At 37.5% G+C, this 27,135-nt stretch overlaps 2 long non-coding RNA genes across 5 annotated transcripts in view; one reads left to right on the forward strand and one right to left on the reverse strand.

The window, feature by feature from the left end:
- LOC121362565 overlaps positions 1-20,768 on the reverse strand; it is a 103,482-nt gene extending 82,714 nt beyond the window's left edge. For all 3 annotated transcript variants that reach the window (XR_005956531.1, XR_005956533.1, XR_005956532.1), the window contains exons 1-2: positions 20,554-20,768; positions 9,888-9,966 (exon numbers count right to left, since the gene is read on the reverse strand). This is a non-coding gene — a long non-coding RNA (uncharacterized LOC121362565). The remainder of the gene's footprint in view (positions 1-9,887; positions 9,967-20,553) is intronic.
- LOC121362566 lies at positions 11,474-20,371 on the forward strand. 2 transcript variants are annotated; one of them, XR_005956534.1, is made up of 3 exons: positions 11,474-11,553; positions 18,194-18,326; positions 19,629-20,371. It is a non-coding gene; the product is annotated as an uncharacterized LOC121362566 (long non-coding RNA). The 2 variants fall into 2 exon arrangements; XR_005956535.1 differs by having other exon boundaries at positions 11,477-11,553; positions 18,197-18,326.
- Positions 20,769-27,135: the final 6,367 nt, after the last annotated feature.

Consider the following 27,135-nt stretch of genomic DNA (forward strand, 5'->3'; position numbering starts at 1 on the left):
ATTTAAAAGTCAGGGAATTTTTTTTTTTTTTTTTGTTTTTTTTTTTTTTTTTTTTTTTAATATGTCTTGTCACATGGGTAGGAAAAGCATGCTGTGTATCATCTAGACCATTCTAATTGAAGCTCCTTTTTCTTAGTGACTAATTAAGTTGTCGGTATAACAGTACCATCTGCAATGGGTCAGTGAAATCCTTTGTCAGTTGCACTAACAACTTTTTTATTTTTGTTTCCATGCTTTTGTGCTTTTGCTTCTGTACTATACCTGCACCATAGAATGCTCAATACCCTTTCTCCCTGCAAAAATTAGTTTTTCTCATTTGAGCAGTGTGCCACTTTTACTACTGTGCATTTATTTGGTAATGGATATACTGAACTAACTACAGAGGGTTGAATATAGCAAAAATACTGGTTTAAGTATTTTACACAGGCAGTTTTCTAATTGTACTAATTATCAAGACATTTTGTTCATATCAACATCTATTTTCACATTCCACCAAGTCATTCACGTGTTAACAAGTGTGCTCACTTTGACTGTGTATTACTTATCATTTTTGAGTCCTTCTTTTCCTGTTCTCAGATGTTTCAGGCATTTGTACTGAAAACACTCAAAAACTGTACTTAAACACTCAAGTAATTAATCATAGATTGCAAACAAACTGAAGTTGAACAATGCTTTAATAATCTATTGATTTAAAATCATGCACCCAGACTATTCATCTGATCATTAGAGATAAGGCAAACAAAAAAAAAAATCATTTACTTGTGAAGAATGTCAGATATAATGAAGGCCTCCTCAAACAGGATTAGTTTCTTCAGGTGTTTGACTACTGAAAAATACGTGGAATAGAGACTATCTGGAGACCAGCCCTGTAGGAAGAGATCTGGGGTTTTGGGTAGAGTTGGGTTTTGGCAATGAGCCAGCAGAGCCCTGGCAGCCAGGAGGGCCCCGTGCCCGGGGGGCATCAGGCACAGCATCAGAGCCGGGCAAGGGAGGGGATTGTCCTGCTCTGCTCTGCACTGGGGCAGCCTCACCTCCAGTGCTGGGGACAGTTCTGGTGCCACAATCTTAGGACATCAAACTATTGTAGTGTACCCAGAGGAGTGCAAATAAGATGGTAGAATGCCTCAGAGGCAGGACTTAGAAGAAGCCGCTGAAGTCACTTGGCTTGTACAGCCTGGGGAAGAGAAGGAGTCCATTACAGGCTACATCTTGCTCAAGGGGGAACAGCAGAGGTAAAGACACCGATGTCCTCTTTCTGCTGGTCAGAAATAAGACAGGAGGATTTAGAATAAAACTCTTTCAAGGGAAGTCCAGATTGGATATTCAGAATGGTTCTTTGCTGAGAGGTTGGTTGGCCACTGGAACAAATTCCTGTGGAAGTGGTCACGCCAACAAGCCTGTCAAAGTTCAAGGAGTGACTGGATGATGCCCTTAGTCATATGATTTAGTTTTTAGGTAATCTTGAGAGGAGCAGGGAGTTGGCCTAGATGATTCTTGTGGTCCCCTTCCAACCTGAGATACTCTATAGTTCCATGATTCTGTGACTCGAACACTTAAGTTACACTTGAGTGGTAAGTCATATTCTTCCACAAGCTCTGCCACCCTCAGTAATTTAACAGCATATACATAAAACCATACACATATATGTGTACATGCTCCCACTTTTGCCTGTACTTAATTACAGATATGTGAATGATTCCTTGATTTGAATAAGGCTACTCATAAGTTTAAGCATCTGTTTAAGTGTTGCGCTTGGGACTGAACACATAGAAATGAAGATAAAACCCACAGAATTTCATTTAGTCCTAGTGAAGCCAGTAAGATTCTTGCCACTGCCTGTGGTGAGAGCTGGATGAGATCCAAGCCCGGATGAAGTACTCAGCATGAGAAAGCCACTGAAACGTGCAAGGCATTTATAACCAAAAATGTATCTGAAGCAAAGTGGCATTTTCTGATATATAAGCATGAGTTTGTTCAGAATCTGTGACACTGAAAGTCTATTATCTGTAGTAATGTATTATCAAAGGGAAAAACTAGCAGGCATTGTGGGAGTAAGGTCTCTAAGGCTATACGGAAGAGAAAAAACATCTTCAAAAATGAGGCTATGCATTATGTTTAGGAGGAAACAGTAACAAAATAAAGCTTTTCCTTAAATCACACTGCTTTAAACACAAGTCTGAGGTGTTTTGTTTACCTTTCCTTTTCTTCCAGATGAACAATTTTTGATCCATTCCTGAATACTTAAAAATATGACATTCAAGTATTAAATGTGAAGTCATATTTTTCAAGTGCATAACCCTCAGGTAAATATTAGCAGTCTCTGGCAGACAAAATTATTTTGCAGCCTGCTCCTCAAAAATGTATCCGTGAACAGATTGGGCACTTCAGTGGGTTTGTTTACTGCATCCTGCCTGTCAGAGATGACCATATTCTTAGAATTCTTCATACAATGAGTCAATCTTGAAAAGAAAAACAAAAAATTGTCTCTATAAGGATTACATAATCAAAAGCTTTTCTTTGCCTCTTTTGAAAAACATCTTTCCTTTCCTTCCTTGTCTCATCTGATCATTTTTTATTCAAACTTTTATCATCTGGCACTTGAAGTCCTTCAGGGTAAGTGCATTACATGAGGTAACTCCATTACATGAGTTATTTATCAAGTACAAGGAAACATAGAGTAAATCCTGATTCAGGACTAGTTCTAAACAACAGCAAAGTTGCCTAGAGCTGATGTGCATCATTTGAGCTTAGATAGTCCATACACATGAATAGATATCATACAATGAATTAGCAGTAAAATATGAACTACAGGTCACTGAACATTGTTATTTTTCTATGAAGTAGTTGATTTTCAATACTAGAAATATCTTTGCCCCATTAAAGAATGTTCAACTCAATCAAGGCCGTTCCTCTTAGCAGTTTTACATGTTATTTTAACACCAGGAAGTTACTTCTAATACACGTATGATTTAGCAACAAAGTGGCCTAAGAAAGAGCCTCAATGCAAGCAAATTTAGCATGGAAAATTAAAGAAAAATTTCAAGAAAAGTTCCTATCATTCATTGCAGACTGCAGGGTCAGAGGAATGAAAATTTCTTTCATGTAGTTATAGAAGGTATAAATATTACTCTTTCAATTTTACCTGAATAATATTATTTACAGTATCAGTTATTGTTACTCCAAATTTCCAGTAAGATTTTTCCATATCAGATTGCTATGCATGCATAATTATTGAACTACTACTTCAGCTGTGGACCCCAGCCTCATCCTAATGATTCATTGTAGAATATGTTGTCCACAGATTAAATATCAAAACTGGATTCATAATTTAAATACTATTAATTACTAAATTAATACTAATTGCCCCTCTACCTCCATTTTCTTATTTATGGATATATCTAAATTATTTGTCTTATGAAAATAAAAAACAAACTTTTTTTTTTTTATGCTGATTTCTACTGTGGTAGATCTGGGAACATAAGAATAAATAATTTAGAACTAGAAATTTTAAAAAAATAATGGTCTTATAATTTTCTTTTCTTTTTTTTTTTTTTTTTTTTTTAAGATGCATGTCTTGGGTAAATCTTGCTTAAGCTGAGCCATGTAGCAGCATATCAGTGAATTTCAAGGCTGGACGTGTGCTTGTGAATGACCTCATTCCCAGGCGGTAGGGCCTAAGCAGAAGCATAGGCTAAGGAAAAATCTTTTTCTGAGCAGTGGAAATGCACAAACTCTTGTGACTTGTAGCTGTTGTTCAGGTTGCTACTGACTATTATAGGTGGAAGTGCCATACTGCAGAAAACACCTTTCTCTTACTAAGAAGTCAAAGTAACTGTGATTTTTGCTGACTGTATAATAACAGTATATATTCTTCAGTGGCTTATAAAAGTGTATGCCTTCTTCAGTAAGGTGAACCTTCAAATCAGAGTTTGAAGGTTGAAAATTATTCTATTTTTAGCACTGCTTACTAAACGTTACTAGTGAACCATACAAAAAATATTTTGCAGCCCAGCCTAGCCCATTCTATGGCAATACTGTGTGATCAAGGTTTGCCTGGTTTCTGGGAGATAGCAGGGTGTTATTTTCTTCCCCGTTTCTGTCTCCTGTCTTCATGCAGGGTTCCCCAAATGGAGAGTGTGCAGCAGAGAAATTTTAACTAGAGGTGGGCCAGCAGTGGTGCCTAGGTATGTGATGTCTACACAGCTTGCCCTGCAGCTGTGAAGTTGTGTCCTAAAAGCTGTTTTGTGAGAAGGCAAATCCTGCCTCTCACCTTGCTCCTGACATGGAGTGAAACGGAAAAAATTAAGAAAGCCTATGGGTGATATTCTCCTCCAGCACTCACTTGAGACGGGGGGAGCTCAGGTGCTTTGGAGCAATATGATTAAGCAGAATACACATGAATGAAATGTAAATCTCAGAGGGAGTTTTTTTCAGGATTTTGGTTCCAGTTTTGTGGTAATTTTGTGCCAGCTGGACTTGTAAAGTTTCTCTACAAATACACAAGTACTAGTGTTAAATCCCCACAATGAAATGTAGTGTCTCACAAAGCTTTTGGGAAGTTTGCCAAGCAACCTCTGTGGGGTTATTCTTAAACATGTACAGCTCGATGTCTTACTAAAAAGGGGACACTTAATTCAAATTAACTTTCCTGATATCAAACAGATTTCAGTATGCTGAAATCCAGAGGGCTTTTAATGATGCCAACGTGTTTTCTGATGCCAGTATTTTATAAACATTCAGATATTTATTCAAGGGCAAAAAAAGCTTTGCAATTCATACAGGCTGAGAGAGCAGAAGAAGAAGTGAGATATATCACATGTTCGAAGAACATAGTCCACTTGGTTTGCAGTCTGGGTTATATTTAACCTCTGCAGCATTCAAATTCAAAACATATAAGCAATTTTGTCCTACAAAGTTGTCCTGTTCCGAAAAAAAGTCTAATTCAGCATTTTGGTTTTGAACCATTACCATCTGCTTCTTTTACTTGGAGTTTTTCAGAGTCCTTTACAGAGTTTTTCTAGCAAAATCATATTTGACAAATAAAACTAATGTTGTGCTTTGCATCTAAAGGATCACAATTACTGTTTCCACTGTGGCCACCCTTTTCTTTCATGTGCTGCATGTGCCCTAGAAAACATTCTTGTTTATAATTAATAAAAAAATGGGTGACTTATTTTTAAAGATGTATTCCCCTTGTAATGTAGCTTTCATGAACTGCACCTGCTCCAGCTGTAGAATCATTGATAAATCATGTGCACAGAGACACAATACTTTCCACAAAAAATGCATTAAAAGGTAGAGCAATCAGACATTTCTTTTTGAAAGCATGATCTGTGCTTCTGGATTTGCTCGTTAATACCTCAGGTGGTATTGTACAAGCAAACTCACAAATAAATTGGCTTTTACTCTGTTTAGCCCACGCAATAATTCCTTTTCAGGGTGCTTCATTTTCATTTAGTCTCTGGTTCAATTCTGTGCTGACAGTTTGCATTAATGAAGCAGTGTGTTAATTGAACATAAACCACAATACAAATGCAACATCTCTGTCCTGAAATTAATAACCATCATTTGTAAACCACATCATGTATTTTATTGTAGGAATAATTTACTGATGGGGCATTTTATGCTTAGCAGTGATTAAGAAACTGTGCAATTTACAACAGAAACAAACGGAGCTTTATAAAATGGGTAATAAAATGTGTGTAGATGTACATAAATTTGGTGATATGAAACACAAATTAAAAATTTAAGTGCTTCTGTAATATAAGGCAAAGTAGAAGGGGCTTTTCTTCTTATTACCCCTCAGACTGATATGCAGCCCAATAAAAGATCCAAATTTACAGGAGGATTTGCTTTATATAAAAACAAACCCTTTCAGTAGATGGAAGCATCTGTTTTAGCCATTAATAACACATGTAATGTATATGGTGCTTTGAACTAAACGTTTCCATTATAACTGAAAGCCCATTTGCAGCGACAGCAGCAGTGCCTGGGTGTGATCAGTCATAGTGTCACCCTAGCATACGATAGCTGCTGCAGAGCAGGAGCTTGGGCATATGCTTCACCAGAGCTCTCTAATGTCACTCTCAAGCAGCAGGGGGGAAACATTCCATGCACCTTGACACCATTAGTGTGGAAAGTAGCATAGGTTCCTGTGATTTGCTTGGCAAGTGCACTAAGTGCTGGTACATGTTTCTAAAAGTTAAGTTGCCACACTGAATCTTATTATTGGTTTATGATTTATTAGCACTTCTCTCATGTTCTCTCTCCTGATAACAGCAAAATGGTATCCTTTACTCATTTTCCCCAATTCTTTCTTCTTTTTAGAGGTTTGAGCAAAAGCCACTTATAAACAGAGGTTTAGGAAGAAGTCTTTAAGTTTTTAAAATGAATGAAGGAAAGCCCGCACCTGCATTATTGACCTTAAATACTGTTAGCTAATGTAGCACAAAGGCATTCAGCAGATTTTTCACACCAACGTTTTCTGGGCAGCATTCCAAAACATAGCAGGAGTTTAAAATGACCCCAAGTTTGTGAATGTGAATGGAGCCATTATAAGATAATCGTCTTTCCCAAGCTATAAGTTACATTTACCAGCTTAGACTGAACTAAGGATTTTTTTTCTAAATTAGAAGCTTTAAGTCCTTATAAAGTTAATTCTTCTGCAGGTTTGATTTGTTGTTTTTTGTTTGTTTGTTTTTGTTCAGTAATGCACAATTAAACCATTCCTAGTTTGTCTATGCAAGAAAAGTCTGCAATGGCTTGACAGATGCAAATATTATAGTGTTCTCTTTGATGAAAATTAAGAGATCATTTTAGTGCTCAGGCTTTCAGTATCACATTTACACCCCTCACATATAAATTTGGTGTGTGGCTTTGCTAATGCCCTACAGTACATTATCAAAAAACATGTTGACTGTGGGGAACTAACACACTTAGGGCTGTGGTGAAATTTAATTGCAAAACTCTCTACACAACAATCATTTGAACTGCTGTCTAGAACCTGTAAAGAGCAAAGAACACCTGGGTTGTTGCTGTGTGTCCTTTAAAAGCCCCAGCTGCGTGGACTCTGTAGATGGGGGGGTTCCCTGTTCAGCATGATTCACATGGCATATCTGCCTCGCTAATTTTGTATTTTGGAGTAGTGCTGAATCCAAGCTCTGCAGCTGGTAAGCTCCCAGGATCCCATAGAATCACACTGGAAGCCTGTCAGCATAATTTCACAGAAATCATTTTATTCCTGTGAAGTGTGTTAGTATGATCAGTTCAGTAGCTACCATGGGAATACAGTCCCACAGAATGGCTGTTCTGCGCTACAGTGCACATTGTGTCATTTAAGCAAATTTTTTAAAAAAATAATTTCTTTCTTAGAGTTAAATACTTTTTTTTTTTTACAGTATTAGGACTTTTTCTTGTGGAGAAAGAGGTATCCCTTTTTGGGGTGGTGAAAGGCCATTTTTAAATACCCACATGGAAAAGGCATAACAAACTTCTGAAAACTGGCATGTGTGAGCAGTAAGACCAGAGGAGATTCTTCTCTTTATCTAAAGAGAAGAATCATGTCTAAGTGAAATTAATGTCCTTCATACTACACAGTGATAAAACCACTAAGTTTTTGTAGTTCAGGCTATTCATGTTTTATTGAAGAAAATACATTGCCTATGGGAATAAAATTATAGTTTTAAGCTTGGTAAGTTTGCTTACTTTTCCTTGTTGTAGCTGAAAATCAGAAACTAGAATTAGTTGGATTACTAAAACAACTGCATTTTTCCCGAAGCCATGACCGAGTTTGGTAACCCAGTGAGAAGGGTGTTCCTGTCACAAATACGTAGGAGGCCCTCAGTCTGTCAAGCAATTAAGTGGACCTGAATAATCCTATGTAATTAAGCTTCTTACTGCATAATTATCTTTATTTTAAATGTGTCTTTTGATGAAACATCTGTTCCCTGCTCTAGATTTGAAAAGATATACCCATGCCCACGATGAAAATGGTGCTCGTGAGGCCATCACACATGGTGCTGCTGCTCAGTTCCTTGGCGACAAATGTTGTAATTTGCTTCGTCTTTGCATGCAAAAGGCAGGTGCTGTTGCATCCACGGCCTGCTTTGCCTGACCTCCACGCTCGCTGCAGCTGCCTTTCACATTGTTACCCAGAGACATTATTGTGTTTGAAAACCCGGCTCAGGATCATCATGCAATGAGGCGGGGAAGGGACGCTCCCAGTGTAAGGACTGTCAGAGCTCTTGGAGGTGGCCCTGACAACCTGCTAGACAATAAGGGATTAAAAAAAATCCAAAAGCAACAACAAAAATATGAGCCCTAATAATAGAATTTCTTTTTCTTTTTTTTTTTTCCTCTGACATCAAATATTGCTTGGCTGCTGCTACAAAGAAGGCTATTGAATTTCTGTTAAATATGTTACCATTTCACAGATATTTTCAATTTGTAGATGGTATACCTTCGTTTACAAATGAAAGTCTCTATTGAATAGAAGTACCTTCTCTTACGCTTTTTAAGGCAGAGAGAATTTCTACTAAATGTAGGAATTATTTTCCCCTTTCTCTTATATAGTACATTTGCTACTAATTGTGGATTTTTACACTTAGTTTCTATTTCTTTTCAGCAGAATCTCATGGAAGGCTGGTGAATTGTGCTTGGCAACTCTAAAGACCAAGGTTGGAGCTTCCATTTACTCCCTTTGACTCTAGGATGCTCAGGAATGCATCCTTAGACTTCTCAGAACTACAGATAGCCTCAGTACGATTTCTGCAGACCACCAACCACAAAGACGTCTGGGTCTCACTAATTATCTTCTCTTCTTTATGTGATATTTACATCTCTATCAATAGGAGGAGATCATGTACAAACACAGAGAGGCCTATTTTGCAGTCTCATGGGGTCCTATGTTCAAGAGGGGAGCTTAGCCACTTTCGGGTTGAGCAGACAATACAGGTATGCTGGCACAGTATGGTTCACAGTCAGATTCAAGGTCTTTAAATTTGGCCCTCTCTAGTAAAAATTACTAAAGGCACAGCTGTTAACTTCTGTAGGAAATGGGCTAGATTCTTATTTTTCAGTACTACTCTACTACCTGCTGTTATACTGGGTTGGGGTGTGGAAACTGTCAGAGAGCAGCTGAACACTGTGCTTGAAGCTGTGGGTGATGGCAGAATCATAAATACATATGATTGCTCCTGGATTCTCACTTACCTGCTCTGTTACCATACAAACCTTCTTTTAATTATCTAACTAATTGCAAAATAAACCACATTACTGAAGCATCAGTTTGATGGCTCTTTTTGATAATACATGACAAATAGTTGAGAGAGTTTAAACTTGCATGACTTTTGCTGGTCAGCACATCTGAATGAGCTGTTGAAAATAGCTTGGGGAGGCATATAAACAGGCTGACATTCTGCTGTATTTAGAGTTCCCAGGCACAGTCTTGGCTAAATTTTGAAAATATTCTGGAAGGAAATAGTTCTAAGCAGCATCCTGTCAGCAGCCCTCATTTCTGTCATGTATCTGATTTTCAAAACAAATTGATCCACTCTGCTGCAGAAATTCTGTGGCAAATCATTTGGTCTGGGTTGTCAGAATTCCTGGACCTTAATTTTTCATGACAGTGCTTACTAACACCACTTTATGTACGACTTTATTCCTAGCATTTAAGGCAGGGTGATAGTGGTATTATCCAAGAGAAACTGAAGTCTGGAAGCACTGTTGGACAGGACAGCTGTGTGTAAGTCTCAAGTCCCTGACACAATGAGGAGCTGTCTGGTCCACACCACACCCAGCGAGTGCTGATCATCATACCTTGGCCCTTTCACCTAAGAACCTGTTGTAAATCACTGGGAACAAGACATGCTGTCTCCCTGCTCCCTTACCTTTTTGTTCTGCCACTCAAGGAGTCCCATCATATTCAGACATCCAAACTGCAGTAATTTCCTGATCACACCATTTTACCTGAAAAAGCAACATATCATGCTGATGTGATTGAAACCATAATAATGGTAACAGCAACATATCATATTGTCCTCTATTCCCCACTTCGACCATGGCACCTACTGTCACCATATGTATCTGTGTCTTGCATTATCCCTTTAAAACTGCCTTTCCAAATAGATTTGCCTCTGATTTTTTCATGAGGTATGAACACAAGGTCCTTCCTTGAAAACGGTAATAGTTATGGGACAAAATATTTGAGAATACCCCTGAAGAATTTTCAGAAACTAAACAGAATGGAGAAATAGGTCAACAGGAATCTCATGAAATTGAACAAGGACAGAGAGGAACATCTGCCATGGGAAGGAATAACCTCTTGCAGAGAGAGATGCTAGGGACTGCCTGGTTGAGCAGTGTCCTGGGGTTGCTGGCTGCAGCAAGCTGAGCATGAGCCAGCAGTGTCCTGGTCAAACACATCCAGGGCTGTTTCAACAGGAACGTGGCCAGTCAGTCACTGGATGGAATTCCCCTCCTGCTCAGAATTTTTTGACCACATCCATATACTGCATGCAGTTTTGGATTCCTTAATGTGAGAAATAAATCAGCTTGAACTTAGGGGGCCAGTGATGTGGTTGGGCTTAGGGCACTCACCCTGTGAGGAGAGGCTGGAGGACTGGGCCTGGTTCAGCTTAGAGAGGGAGCAGCTCCAGGGCTCTTAAAGCAGACCCCACTGCCTATAAAGGGTTGTTGTAGCTGGAGCCAGGCTTCCTCAGCAGGCCATAGAGAGAGGGTGAAGGACACGACAGGCCATAAGGAAACTTTTGCCCAAAATACAGATGAGCAGTGAACTCTTTTCCTGGAGTGCTTGTTTAACTCCTTGGCTGATGGGGCTGAGGAATATATTAGACTGAAACCTCCTGAGCTCCCTCCTGACCTGAGTTTTCCTCTGCTTGTGTCTTGTGCTTTCCCTTGGATGCAAGAGACCTTAATCTGTGGTTGGTTTATAAATATATCTTCACTGTTAAGCAATGTGGTTTTCTACTCAGGCTGGTCTTCATTTGGAGGAGGGGATGTTAATAATGAGCTCATGTGGTCCTGTGTCATAATGGGCTTCTGCTCTAATTATTTTTTTTTTATTTATACAACTTTCCAAGCCTGCTTCTGTTCAGACTGTTTTCCAAATGATTGTGGTTACATGGTTGTTTTATTTCTGGTAATAGGTTAGGGAGACTTTAAGCCCATGTTCATAGCTTTTTCTTTAGAATGATGCCATTTGTAGCAGAATATTTTAACTAGGCTGAGGACCAGACCTGGTTTTACAGGTTTGTTTTTCTTCCATAATTGTAAGAATATCCCTAAATTATAAAGCTGTTGAAAATTTCAGTTTGGAACAGAGGTTATTTTTACACATGAGCCACCGCAATGAAACTTTAGCACCCAAAGATGAGCAACGTGTCCCTCCCACTGTCATACTGCTAGTTTGACCTTCTTCTGTACTATTTGACAGAGGCTAGTCCCAGATGAAGGAGAAAAAAGCCCGAGTAGAAAACAAAGAAGTTAAGGAGCCAGAGAGGAAGAAATAAAAAGTAGAACTTGAACATGGGCTTGGTAGGTAAGAACTGATAATGTCAGAATATTTGAAATGGGATCTTGAAGAAGTAAAACTAAATAAATTGTCACAAGGGAGAAAGAAGGGAGGAACTAAGAATTAAGATCTCCCCCAAATCCCAAAAATGCAGTTTTTTATTTTTGTGGTGGAATATTTAGCATTAGCCATGTTGAGTAATTTTGCATTTTTCTGTCTTTTACCTACATATACAGGCTGATTTCTTAGTCTTTCCCAAGTTTAAGTTCCATTGAGGTCAAAAGGGATACTGAAAATGTAGGTCTTGCTATTTTAAATTGCATCTGGGGGCAAATACACTTTCTATCAGTAGCAAAGATATAGCAGAATATTGAAATTACAGTAGCATAGCTCTGAATATGTTGAATTCTTGCAGAGTTTTTAATATAATTTCCACTTGTCAACATCTATTTCAGATGGTTTTATTGCTAAAGACAGTTAGCAATTTAGATAAAATGTATTTTATGAATACTATCTATCCGCAGTCTTCTCTGTGAAATACTCAACTGCATAGAGAATTTTCCTTTTAAAGACTGTGAATACTGACATGAGAATTGCTTTACTTTACAATAAAATGTGCAAATTGCATTCCCATTTTGTGTGCTCTGTATGCAAATTGGCTTGATTGAACTCATTTGAATGGCTTATATGCTGGATGGGTGTGTAATGGGTAATAAGCTTTTTTAATGTTCTTTTATGGTTTTTTTTTTTTGGTTTTTTTTTTTTTTTTTTTTTTTTGTTTTTTTTTTTTTTTTGGTTTTTTTTTTTTTTCCCAAAATGTGTTCCAATGAAAACTCCCTTTCATATGTTTAAAAAGCCATTTCGTTATCAAAGAGCAAAGATGGAATTTTCAAAAGAAAAACACCTGCATAGAAACTGCTCCGTCATTCCTTCTGTCTTAGTTCTGTTCCTGAATACCCTACAGATCAGTTCTAGTTCTGTTTCTCTTTCCCAGCTTCCTATACTTACAGACTGCACGTCATCCAGTATATGGATGACGACATCTTCTGCAGAAAGTTCTGTGTGAGGGAAGACTGCTGTCAATGAACTAATAAGGCAAAAAAACCTTTCTTGTTTACATTGATAAGGATCTGAAGACACTCAGTAGAGGTTCACCACTGTGCTACTACTGTATATGAGAAAGGGATTAGACTTCTGGAAGCAAAAAAGGAGCTATTTTAAACATTTTTTTTAAATGATTAGGAAAAAGGAGAGGAGGAAGTAAAGCTAATTTGAATCTGTCTATGATTGCTTTCAATTACACTTTTTCAGCATTCACACAGCCCCTGCAGGATCTGATTTTTGCTCATATGGAGTGCCATCCCACACTTTATTTAGCAGGTTTGTGGGCAAATGTTTCTTTGGAGCAAAAGGAAACACTGTTGTCTATGTGATGGAAAATGGGTGGAGAGAATGTGTTTCAACAGATTGTACCTTAAAGGAGTTTCAGTTCAGAACGCAGGTCGCAGCTGGAAAGGCCGGTTAAGACCTTGCCTGTCTTTGGGGAATTCATCTATCACTGTAAACCTGACAGTCGGTAACTCCACTGTGTGTATATGCATTTGCTAAGCACGATGGTCTCTGCACAACAGCTGGAGTTGCCACTCAGTGCTGGAGCTGAGCCAGTATTCTGCCTCTGCCAGTGGTCAGCCCTCAACCAGAATGGAACCTACTCTTTCTAAAAAAGTTACAGAGATAAATTACCCAAAGACACTTCAGTTTTTTAAGAAGAACAAGAAAACAAACAGAAAACTGCTGCTGCATTCTTCTCTTCTTGTTTGTTTTTCTGTTTTTTTGGTTTTTTTTGTTTTTTTTTTTTTTTAATTGAAATAGTTGTTTCAGAACCATTTCTCACTAATTAACCCAAATCTCTGGCAAGCTCTTTGCCTAACAGTTTTTTCCAATAAGGTTTCTGGCACTAGACAATCAAGGGGACTATCCACACAGAGACTGGAAAGAGGGATTTGGAGTAAGCAGATAATCCACAAAGGAGGAAGGAGTACTGCAGAGGAGCTGCAGATGATGCACCAAGGATGAGGAGCCATTTGAATGGATCATGTTGACAAGGCAAATAGATAATTAGTAGCAGGAGAGATGTGCTGATACAAACTGAACAGAATTGAGAAACCTTTCTCATTTCCCAGAATGCTTTTACTGCCAACATTGTCAAAGGGTCTGAATTTGTGTAGTGCAATGGAAGTTTGATTACCATCCCCTAACATTTTATGAAGAAGGGAGATTTTGGAAAGATAAATTTACTTTGAGATTTTGTAGTGAAAAGGGATCTTAAAGCCACTTGTACCTAAACCCCTCCACAAAAGCTTTTGAAAGGGAATATCTTCCCTGCCTTTCAGCCACTTTTTATTCTAGGGATGTGGGGATAAAAGAGCAAGCAAGAGAAAAGGCAGGAAGTTTCTATAACACATTAGGATACTAGTATTTCAGACTTTTTCACTAAAACAGGAGTTTTGTGTTAAAAATATGTGCAAGAGATCTCAATATAGAAAAGAACTAAGTGAAAAACCCTTTCTTGGTGTTTCAGAATGAAACTGCTTTGTTAGTGCTTAGTGTGAACTTTAAATTCTTTTGCAGTTGGGTGTCCTTGGCTTATATTTGATGTGTTTTTTTTGCTTAATACATTCCTTTGAATAGTCTCTGAATTCTGGATAAGCTTTTCTCATCTAAAAATCATATTATAGGTTCTGTGAATATTCTAATTTTCTTCTTTCTGTATGTTAGTATTAAAGCCTCATAATTACACTGAAAGCATTAAAAACCCTCTGTGGCATGTATTTGACAACCCATTTGCATATTTGATATAGCATCATAAAAAGTGAAAATTCAGGTCCATAAAAAGACTTGTAGGAACAAGAGAAAAGGAGCAAGAAAGCATGAAAATCTTGATCTTGCTACAGACTGTTGTTCTTTGAATGAAACAAAAGCAACAACAACAAAAAAGGCACATTGTAAAGTCAGTTGCAAACTGAACTTTTTCTTATGATCTTCATGATCTCTAGCTTTCCACTGGATTGATGGTACCTTTGTTGGTTTTGATCCTTTGAATTTCAGAGTCGTTGTGTGTACCATAGGATTTGTTGGGTCTTGTTGGTTTTGGTGTTTAGTGGGTCTTTATTCCACTTGTAAAAATTTGGAATAAAGAAGAGATTTTGGAATAAAGAAGAAAGTTGACCGCTTTCTTTGGTATTTGGTTCACTTTTAACCTAGGAAATGGACATTGGATTACAGATGGCTTAGCATAATTAAGTGGTAAAGGCACAGGAAGCCACTTATATGTTTCAAGGCCCTTGTTCTTACCTCAGTTCAGCAAAGAGAAAAAAATTAAAGATAATATCAAATTTAAAAAATTACTGAAAACATTATCTTATTTACATAGTACATTATGTTGAAAAGACTGTATCCCCATTAGCCATAAGTAAATAAGCAAAAAAACCCTCAGAGGTTTAAAAATTAAAAGGTTGTTCTTCTGGACAATACTAGTTATTGTTCTGCACTCTGAAAAATATTGTTCATATTAGAACAATCTGAAGTATTTATGAGTAATCTAGTTTACAACAAATTATTGCAATGACTTCTGCTCTAGCTGTGTTTTTCTAGTTTGTATTGTCCTTGGGTTTCCTCTATTTCTAGATAGACAATTGTACCTAAATTTATAACTGAATTGTTGATTGCTATCCCCAAGCCCTGGATAATATTTTTGTTCACTGTTCTACTCATGATTCCTAAATTAGAATGGCCATTCTCTGGGACCCTCATGTTACAAGGTAGTTTAGTAAAACTAACCCATGACCTTTCAATAAATTATTTCTAAGCTATCTGTTGTCCTTTGATAACTAGTGGCTGCTTTTGTCTTTGAGTTGGCGACATCAAGAGACAAATGCAAAACCTTTTCCTAAAAGCTCTTTGGGGATTTCCTTTGGTTCAATTTGCTTTAACAACATGTAAGGGAATTGCCTGAGAGCAGCATCCTTCACTAATACCTCTTAGGATTAGTTTAGTTACTTCTGCTGTCAGAGATACCTCAGCAAGCAGTGTAAACAGTATTGCAAGTACTGGGTAGTAGTAACTGGTGGACAAATACAAAATTTAAAGCATTATTAGTCAAATTCTAATTGTGTGGAGTGCTGTGAAAGAGTTAGAAAGCAAGGTTTCTCTCCCTGGGCGGTACTGAGATGTTGGTATACTCAGAAAAAAAACCAAATCCTCTTGAAAGTAAAACATTAATTTAGACTGTTCTTTTTCAATTCTGGATGCAATCCACATGGTAAGAACTGCACTCACTGAAGTGGGAAAAACGCCAAGCAGGATTTTCCAGAAAAATTCTCCATAAAAAAAAAAAATATGCTGCATGTACCATACTCGTTATCTCTCTAGTTAGGGTGTCCTGCAGTCTCCTAAGTGTTCACACTGGGGTCTAACACAAATCTCCTCTCCTCTCCTCTCCTCTCCTCCCCTCTCCTCTCCTCTCCTCTCCTCTCCTCTCCCTGGAGCTTCCCTTCCCAGAACTTCTCTTCCCCTCCCAGAACTTCACTTCTCTCTCCTCTTTCATTTTCCCTTCATTAGCACTTTAATCTGCTTTTCTTTGCTGCCACATGTTGTGGGAGCTGGGGAAGAGGAAGTCATTGAAAACCCGCTGATGAGAGTAGATGAGAGGACAGGATCTTTCCTGTTGGGTGCAACTCTGTCTTAGAACAGCTTAAGGCAGCTGTGAACCTGCTAAGTTAAAACAATCATGTTGTCTTGTTCCTATAAATCCTTCGTCGTCTCCTTACTTGAAAGACTTTCCTTCTATTCTTCAATGTTTGTAAGGTGTCTGGGAGCAGGGAGCAAGAGGAGGTGAGAAGGCTCAGATTTGAACAATTAAGCCATTTCTTTGTGAAATTTTTTTCACTGCCAGCTGTCTCTCCGTCAGTGTGGAAGGAAGAGTTCTGTCTGCATTGCCTGCTCCCTTCTCAAAATCCAGATGTCTATGCTTCTCACAGGGGAAGATATTTGGATTTTAGAGCATCTTTTACAGGGAGGGAAACACACATTCATTGTACATTAATGGCTTGCAAAAACTGACTACAAATTCTAGCATGTAGATTTTTCTGCCATTGTAAATCTCACCTAAGTGGCTAGTCTATCTTCTTTTCCTGACTTTATGTCACTCTTCCATTGCATTATTTATTTTCCTCTGCCTCCTGACTTTTGTCGCTTTGTATACCTTCTCCCAGAGAATGTTTGATTTTTGTAAACCACCACATGAGTATTAAACATTATATAGCAGTTATGATCTTTTAGATTTAATTTCTGTTGATAGAATCATGCTGATATGAGACTGCCAAACCAACACTTGAAAACAAATGTTTAAACAACATAATACTGGACTTTGGTACAGAAAACAATTCCTAGAAACCTTGTTTGTAATGAACAGTAGACCAAGCAATAAGCATCTGATTAAGTTTATAAATGGGTCCCTTAGATGAGGCTGCAAATTAGTGAAGTGATTTTTCTGGCATTTCTTCAAAGCACTTATAGTACATAGAACTTTGTCACCAGAAAATTTCTTTCAAAGCAGATTTTGTTTGGGAGTTGAGTTTGGTATATGTTGACAAGAAACAGTCTTTTCAAGTGTAGGCATAAACATATAATAAGCCTGGTGTTCTTGTGCAGAACAGGCTTCATGCCGTCCCTGAGGGTTATACCCTGCCAACTCATTTTGCAGCACTGACTGTTGACTTGTGACAAACAGATTACAAAGCTGGTGTGTTCAGGTATTGTGTTTTGCCTAAGTCCTTTCTCAACCTAAAGCAGTCATTGCAGCAGGGTGCACTAATTGCTCATTTGCTGCAGTGACCTTTTCAACTGGACAGCATCTCGTGTCTGTTTTCGAGTTGATGTCTTTTTCCTTTAACTGCAGAGTGCTGTCAGGGACAAAAAGCTGGTGGTGTGAAGTGCCATAAAGTGCCTGCAATGTGCCTGCTATACCCTCCAGAGTTTTGCTCTAAGAACAGCTCAGCATGACTGTGGCTTCTGGGCACTGCATTTGTATACTTCATGTTCTTGCCAAGACTAAAGCCAGTAGCATGAGTACATGAGTACAGTATGTTTGTTGAAACACATTTAAAAACGACTTGTGAAAGGCCATTTCTCAGATTAATTTGGGAAAGTGTTACCTACTCACATATGACAGGAACAAAATACGATCAGAAGGAGTGGGAGGAAAGGCCAAAGGACGAAAAAATGAAATATTTCACTAGTGGTCATAATTATGATCATTCCTATTTGTTACACTAAAACCATTGTGATTGTGAAGCCCTTTTTTTTTCTTTTTTCCCTTTGGTAGTGAACCTTAAGATACCATTAAGCAATATATCAGGTTAACATTTTTCTTTTATATTTAATTCTTTAAATAGCTGCACCAGGATAAGTATGATTTTCTCTTGCCATGTCAAAGGATAAGAATTGGCTCCTAAGAGCTCCTAAGAGCTACTTTTCTTGTTAGCCAGAAAAAGGTGATAGTCAAAGAAGTTTTCCATAATGGTAATGATTTCTTCTGATTTAATTATTTTTCCATCACAATTTCTCTGATTAAATTTATAATGTAAACATGGTATTTGTTAGCAGGACTTAGTGCCAATACAGCTGAATTCCTGTGTAGGCTCTTCACAGAAACAGCCTGAGTCCCTGATTCAGTGGAAATTCCAAGAAGTATGTTTTAAAACTGCAAATTCAAGGAATATCTGGTATGCAAGAGGTAAACTATTTTTGTCTGTTTGTTTGTTTGCTTGGTTTTTGTCTTGTTTGTATTGAAATTGCTGCAAAAACAAATTCTGTCATTTCATCCACTGGTGGTGCATCTAAAGAAAGCTTATAGTTTCCACTGTGTAAATCAAGAGGGTTTTGGTCAGCGACCATTAAGGGCCCCTTACATCATCTCATCGTGTTGTCGATTAAAGCTTATGATTTTCCTGCTTAAATAGAACTAAGCCAAAACTTTCAGCTTTGAAGCATAATTTACCCAGGTAAAATCTGAGTACACGGTACATGACTGAATATAAATGAAATTGGTTTTACCTGCCCTCAGCCCGTGCTCCCATCTTCCTACTTCTACGGTGTGCCTGTAATTCGGTAGCAGTGTGCTGGCTTTCAGACACACTCCAGCAGTTGAGCATCTGCACCATTGCACCAGAGGCTGTTTGGTCAAACATAAAGTCTTAACAGGCACTGGGTACAGGACCTGCATCATTCTGCACTATTATCTTTGTCATGTTGGAATAGCCTTCAAACAATTTAAAATCTGCAAGTTAATTATGAAAACTATAAAATGTATTTCTATTAAAATGAGGCAGCTTTGATGTTAGGTTAGTTGGTTTTAATTGCTTAGCAAACTGAAGGCTAAAAATGGACTGAAGAAAGAAAACCACAATTATATTCAGGTTTTGAAATGTACTAAAAACTGATGATGGATGTGGAGTAGCTTTTACCCTTCCTCACATTTACCATCAGTATCCTTATGCAAGATTTAACATCCTGTGGATTTTTTTTTATTGCTGAGCTTTGCCTAAAAGCAAGAAGCTATGTGAATTCAGTTAAATTTACAGAAAAATGTCCTAATTTGTGATGTGTTTATTTGAGGTTTGGCCATCTCGTGGTGTATTATTTTCCCTATGTTTTGGACATTTTTCATATATTTTTATCCAAATGCTAAATGTAATAAAATATTTGTCCTTCAAGAAATAAAACACAGAATAAATGAAATCAAACATCAAATAAAAGTTATTTTAAGCCTGCCATAATATTTATATTTTGCACTTATTCAACTTTTCATCTTAATCTACTGAGAAGCAACATGACAGAGAAAAGGCTTTCTATTGTTTACTTTTGACACGTACAGGAAGAACAAAGAGAGCAATCAACGATTATTTCATGAGATCCATCCATCTGTCAAATTGTTTCATAGCTTACCACTGTGACTGCAAAACTGGGCATTATAATTTAAAATAAAATAGATGTAAAATGTTTGTTTGTCTGTTTGTTTCTGGTTTTTTCCTTTCAGGTGAATAATGTCAGTGATGAAATACATGATCTATAACCAGACGGCCTAAAGACTGTCACTTGTACTTGCACTGAGATTCAAACTAAAAGCCTGGAAGTGTCCATACTATGAGATTTTGTCGAACTCCCTGCCTAATTACAATGATGACATGTAAACTTATAGGAAGTTATGTTCATTTTTCTGCCCTTGAACTGTATCAACAGGCTGGTTTCAAAACTAGTAGTTTTGAAAATATGTAACTCTTTTTGCTTAGCAATTGCTTTGCAAGGCCCTGGAAAGTAGACAGCCGTCCATAAATTATCCATTTAAGCTATTCAAATTTTCATAGTTGTATTGTAAAATATATTATTTTAAACTTAAACCAAGATTAACAACATGCCATCTGTGAACTTCTAAGTAAGGAAAAAGAATTCAGAAGTTATGAGTTAAAAATAGTAAGAATAAAAATATTCCCAAAAGATGAGGTTACTTATTACTAGAAATTACATTTGACAGATGTCCGTTTGTCAGCAACAGTTTCTTCTCTTTGATTTTTTTCCCCTCCATTTACAGAGATGTATTAACTGCTTTGGTTAGACAAATTGGCATAATGAAGACAAGAACATTAACTGCTTGAGTTTGAGAACCAGCCCCAATTTTAAACCACAATTAATTTAGCCGTATATGACAGCAGATAGATCTAGCAACTGAACACAGTCGTGTGCAGAATGACAGCAGTGACTCACTGCCATTTACCACTACTATTGAAAATATCTGTAGAACTTACCTCAATAAAATGGCTTCTATGCATTAAAAAAATAATCCAGAAAAGCAAGTATTCTGGTTTTGTGTTTTCCTCCCACACATTGCTTCCTAGAAGATCTGGCAGAGACCTGTGGAGCAGGCAAGTGGAGTAGTTTAAGAAAAAATTCCTGGCATTACTTACAAACATGGATTGCAACTGTCCTGCTTCACATGACTACTCCTTCAGCAGACCCAGATGTCCAGAAAACACGGTGAGACCCCCTCAGCAGATCCATGCACATTCTGCAGTGCCTGTTTAAGCTCACAGTCTCTGGAGTTTTGCAGTTTGCCATCTGTTTTTTGCACTGAAGATCTGAGGTGTACCCATGTGATGGCTGTGATGGTAACACCTCTGGCACAAGTGGAAAACTGCTGTGATATTCTAGGGCTGCTTTGACCAGGCCCATGATCTGCAGATGGTCTCTTTGCCATTTTCCAACCTATTTTGGAACCTTCTATATTTGTCTTCTTCCAAATTAGACTGTTGCTTATTGGATGACTGGCATACAGATAACTTGTGGGCAAGAACAGCTGACCTTGGTCTGAAGGACAAATTGCTGCAATGTGGCGCCTACTGATTTTTTTCTTTTGCCTCTTTCTAGCACATTCCAAATTCCAAACTAAGTGTTAACTTAGTTAACCCTGTTAACTCCATGAAGAGAACATTTCCTTATGGTTTTCATGACATGTATGTTATTTTATTTTTTACTGTTATCTTATTTTTTACTATTTCAAATAATTGTGTCCACTATGAAATAAGCCATGAACTGCATCCATGTTGTATGTAGTTGTCCTTTCTATCCACATAATAAATTTTACTTAAATTTATACCATTCAGAAGTAGTTAAACTGAAACAGCAGTCTCTTTGACAATTTATGAATATATAAATGTGCAGGCAGAGGTTTATGCTGTCAAAACTGAATTAATTATTTTTAATTACATTATAAAGGAGAAGATAGTACAATACTTCTGTGTAGTTAAAGCACTACTTATGACTTCTGCAAGAAAATTCACCATACCTGAAAGAGGAAGTGACCCTGTACAAACAACTCCTTGTTCAGATGTGACATTGCACTTTCACATTTCAGGAATTGTCCAACTAGATCACAAAAATGTGGAAAGCGAGGATGTTCGTACAGTTTGCATGTGATCACTTATGTGAGGAGCAGCAAAAAGCAGAGCCAAGAGACCTTCTCCCTTTCCATAAGAAATGTCTTCACCTACCCAAGCAGAAGGAAAAGTGCAAGACACAGAAATTAACAAATTTATATCTCTGAAGTAGCAAGGGTAACTGGTCTCACACAGAGTGATGAAACAACTCCAGCAAGCTGTGGAAACATTGCAGCTGTAGATCCCTTTACAGCAGAGCACTGGTTCCATGCAGGTTGCTGGTTCCAAGAATTTTCAGGCTACCTCGAATATGCTGTGAACCTTCTGTTGTTGCCAACCTGATCTTTCACAGACTGTGACATCATCAAAATACTCACTAGAGTTATAGATTAATGTAAGAACAAAAATCAATGTTGTGCAATTTTTATTTGGCTTCTGGACCTTAACACTACAGGGTACAATGGGTTTGCATACCATGTTGTTTGGCTGAAGTTCTCAGACCACCTGAAAAAAAAAAAAAAAAAAAGCACATTATATCAGTGAGGATTTATTTTCATGTGCAGGCTCTGGTTGGTTGTGTTCATTTAAAACAAGTGAGGAGATTTGTCACATAGTCAATTATTTCCCAGACCCACATTTTAAGGTACCACATTGGCTGTCATTACGTGTCTTAATAAAGTCCTGTACCTTGGCAGTGCTGGTTCTGCCAAGTGACATCTGAGGACTCTGCCTCCCGCTGCTCAGGGAGCTGCTCATTTGAAGAATGGACACCCATGAGGAAAAGACTGTGTGAAGCAGAGAAGAGAGACTTATGACACTCGGGGGAAGAGTGTGAAAGAACAAACAGGGAGAGCAAAGAGCAGCAAAAGAGAGTAATTAAAATGGAGGGAAGGCCATCAAGGAAGCACAGTAATGTTAGGAAATAGAAAAGGCATCTCGGTGTGGGAGGTATGAAAACCCATCAGCACCTTAAAGGGAAGTGAGAGTGAAGTGGCACTGTGAGTGTCAGAGCTCAGGACATGAGGGAAGGCAGTGTGTTAAAGGGATGAGACATGGGCAGCTGCCACTGACAGGGAACACAGGCCCTGCAAGGACAGCCTGGGAAGTGGATTGTGTGGGCCAAAAGGTGACTGAAGCAATGTGGCTTCATGAGCAAGACTCAGGCTTGGGAGCATGTGGGCTGTGACTCTCTAAGGGAGAGAGTTAAGACAGTATGAGAGTGCATAAGAGATGAAGAAGTGTACAGTAGTTTAAAGAAGGCAGGGGAAAGGACATTAAAGGTAATATAAGAAGCAGAATTTTATGTCTTTGCAGAGAGGCCTGAATGAGTAGACCTGATAAAGAACATGTTCTGATGGATAGCACAGGCAGAAATCCAACAGTTTTGCACTAGGGAGTTCATGTGCAGCCAAAGATCCAAATCATAATTTGGCATGTGCAATTAGTATGTCAGAAGAAATGGGAATACTTAGTCATACAGCATTTACATTTAAAGGGTATGGCAATACACAAGAGCTTCAAAAATTGGAAAGCAGGAAAGAATAAAAATAAACATATTTTTAATATTTCTAAAAATGATTTCTTACAACCAGTCATGATTTTCAAGCGAGTTGCATCTGTGAGTTTTAAACACAGAAATTTGCACTGATTTGTATTTTTTAATGATTTCACTACAGCTTTGGAGGGAGAAGAGTTAAAACTATCACTTAAAAAAGCGGACTTCAATTTTCACACTTTTCATTGCTTTTCAAGGTTGACACAATTCTTCCAACAGCAAATCTGAATGAAGAGGTTTTGGGAAGCATGAAATGGAGACTGCTTTATTAAAAAATAGAGCAGACAGTGACGGATTCTGTCTTTCAGAAAGCCAGGAAAGCCAGTCTTTTTCATTTGCATTACTGTACAACATATTCTGCACTTTTTGGCGTTTGTAATAAGAAGCAGTGCCAAGTTATGTCTCATCATATGAATTCAGGCATCTTGATTAATCTGGCACATCATCACTCAGTTTGTTGCCTGATCAAATCAGTGCTTTGGAAAGTCATTAAAAAAGTTTAAAAACCCCAAAAAACAAAACAAAAAAAATGCCAATAAACACATGCACCAAAAAAAAAAACAAACCCCAAAAAAAAAAAAAAAAAAAAAAAAAAAAAAAAAAAAAAAAGAAAAAAAATAAAAAATAAAAAAAATAAAAGGAGGCCCACCCAAAGGGAATAATGAGTAATTAATTATCCTCAAAAAAGGGCTTTAGAAATCAGTCTGTACTACAACTGTTGGACACTGAGTTGCCATCATCAGCAAGTCTTTGTGGAGATATGACTGTGAATGACCATTCCATCTTATCCTTGTGTGGCTCCTTTAAGTCTGACCTTACTGGCCATGTTCTCTATTTAACATACTTCCAGCAAGATCAGAATCTGTAGTGTGGTACAATTAAAAACAAATCTTTCCATATTTTGGTGTGTTCAGAGCTGCTTTAACATAACTGATTGCAACAATTAGGGGAATATTATTGCATTACAGCTAAATTTTATTTGATGACATGTGGCCTAGAGCAGACAATAAACTCCCTTCTCCAGCATAAAAACATTAATCATTCTCTAATAAAACCATGAAATGTTGACATGTACAACTCTAATTGCAATAATGACCTCAAATTTGGGCATTGCTTTTGTATTAATCCCACTAGCTTTGGTAAAACTATCTAATAGAACCACAGAACTCTGACATGAATGGGTCTAATTGTAATAATCACTCCAATCATGGGTGTTTTCTTAAGTTAATCCCACTAGCCTTCATTAAACCTTCTGTCAGGATTTAAATATTTACTTAGGAAGATGGTGCTGTTTAACTAATTTTGAATAAAATCTTGTTTTTATAACAACTTAGGTTTTGAAATTGAGAACAAAGCCCAAGAACTTCCTAAAATGTTTCTGATGTTAATTAATTTCTTGGGAGATTTATGTGCAATTCAAATTCCTCTTCCTAACATGGAAGTTCCAGTGTTTTATTATTGCAACAAGCTTTTTGGTTTTTCTTTTTTTTTTTTTTTTTTTTTCATTTTCTCTTCTCCAGTTTGCTCAGATTTTATCTGCGGTGTTTATTTTGGCCTGGGAAACCTACAAATCATTTCATTGATACTCAGTGAAATCTCAGGCTTTTTTTTTTTTACTTTCTTTGGCAAGGAATGATGACTTTTGATTGCCTGTGTAAGCTTGTTTTGTTTTTTGAAAATAGCAATTGCTTTCTAGAAACAATGGCAATTATTACTGTGCCTCTGTGAATACTGAAGATAAATCTCAGTGGCAAATTCTCTCAGTTGTAATTGTTACATTAATCCTGTTAGTAATATGAACTTCAGTACATTACAGCAGTAATGAATTTACCCGTTGATATTAAATCTTTGTTGTCACATCTGTTGTGGCAATATACAAAGGAAAATACTCCCTCTCTTCTGAAAAAAACCCAAAGGGATCCTTAATGTATGTGAAAGGACTGTGACCACTGTCCTATGGGACAAATAGTGTTTTTTCTTCATAAAACATCATAAGAGGAAAGAGTGCAACACATAATCCTCTGAAAATTTGTTGGAATCTTTGTAAGTCTTGACATCACATAAAAACAATAAGCAATTTTCATGGTGATGAAAAATAATATGTGTAGAGTGTGTTTCAAATAGGGATCACCCCTCATGACATTTAGGGCTTATCCCAAGTTGCCTCCCATCTTTCAAGTTAATCAAACAAATTTTTCATTGGCTGTGCTAGTGGAGCCCATGTGGATACCTCAGAAAACCTGATTTCTCATTAGTGGTGCCTTTTAGTCACAGTACCTGGAAATAGCATTCAGCTTCTTGCAACATCTCTAGTGCAAACACATCCAAATTTGTCCCCTAGGTCTCCCCTCCTAAGCACAGGAGAGAAACAGTTCCTTGTTGTTACTCATTTTGGGGATTTTAATTTTCAATAGGGTTAGATTAAGGAGGACTTGAAAATTACTATTTCTCGTAACTGATTTCCTAGAGTGATGGGTAACTACTTCAGCTATTGAAGCCTACAAAATGTTAAATGAGGTGGCTCCCCCACACCTCACTTAAAATTTCTGATCAGATCTTGATCTTGGGCTTTCTAAGATTATTGGTGCAGTTCGGCCACACAAGCTTTCTACAACATCCTGTGTGGATAAAAAAGGTAACAAGGCCTAGAGTCCTCTGTAATGTCAATATCAAAGACTCATAAAATGAAAATGTTGTAAACCAACCTTTCTACCAACTTTTTTATGTCGCCCAAACACAGGAATCAATCACAGTCCCTAGGTTTAGAGAGAGCTGTTGTGATTCAGACTGCCTGCTTCTTTATCCCTATTGACAGCTGTATTCTTCTTCTCCTTATTTTCAAAATGAAGAATATAAAAGGTTACCTGCTTCCAAAAGCATTGTGTCACATTGTGTCTTTGACAGTGAACCTCAATTTATTGTTCTTCCTACTAAACCTGCAAGGCCAAGCAGAGAAGCACAGACTGTGCCCTCCCCTAATTTCTGATGTGTCTGTTGGAGGCATAGAGTGTGCTGGTACTGCCCACTGGCACCTCTGACAACACGAGGAAAAAATTATGTGGTCTGTGATGGGAAAGGCATCTGATATAAATGAAGTCAAGAAGCCTTCAGAATTAATTGTTAGGGAGTTAGGAGAATTAATGGGGTATAATCAATCATATTCTCACTCTTGGCAAAAGGAGCATTTAATGTGAATCTCAATAAAGCACAATTGCCACCTAAATATAAAGTTGTTGCTAACATTAGCTGTATGGATGGGGTTAATGAAAATAATACCGTACACTCTGCTTGAAAAATTAAGACAAGTTCTCAGGCCAGTGTTGGGTAACTACAGAAATTTTCATTGGAAGATGTTGGGCTCTGAAGCAGAATCTTTATTAATGCTGCTGATATGTAAAATTCTGCTACCTTCTGAGAACTATACTCCAGGAGCTGTGCAATAGCTTAATCAAAGATGTGGAAATGCTTAAACAACATACATATTTTCAAGCGTTTGCACAATCACAAAGGGAAATGTGTAAACAATCAGATGTGTGTGCCATAGACAGCTTGTACTCATTCTATAGTCTTATCCTATTTTGCGAAGACAGGAAGTAAAAAATCATACTTTTTTGAGTTACTAGAACAAGTTATATTCTGGTTATATTTTAGCTGTATTTTGGTTTCATTTCACCATTCTAAGACCAGGAACCCTAAGCACAGACACATTGCTCTAGCTCAGCCCATAACTTCATGTCATAGTTTAGTTTCAGAAAAAAAGCTCCTTAGATTTAATATTGGTATGAGGTAAAAGGGGGATATAGAACTTAATCCTTACAAGTCACCAATTTTCAGTTCATTTGAAGGCAAAGGCTCTTTCATCACTGTTGTTAACTGATGTGCCAATCAATCTTACAAGTCTAATTGCAGTAATGATTAAACAATTAGTTGGGAGTCTTCTTAAACTTCACCACTAGGATTAACAGGGCCATGACTCTGTTGACTAAAAGTGACACTCAAATATGCATGCAAAAGGTCCCCTTAATATCAACAGAAGTTCTACTTCTTTTTCAGTAATA

This window comes from Pyrgilauda ruficollis, unplaced genomic scaffold, assembly GCF_017590135.1.
Source record: "Pyrgilauda ruficollis isolate IOZ18807 unplaced genomic scaffold, ASM1759013v1 scaffold64, whole genome shotgun sequence".
NCBI lineage: Eukaryota > Metazoa > Chordata > Aves > Passeriformes > Passeridae > Pyrgilauda > Pyrgilauda ruficollis.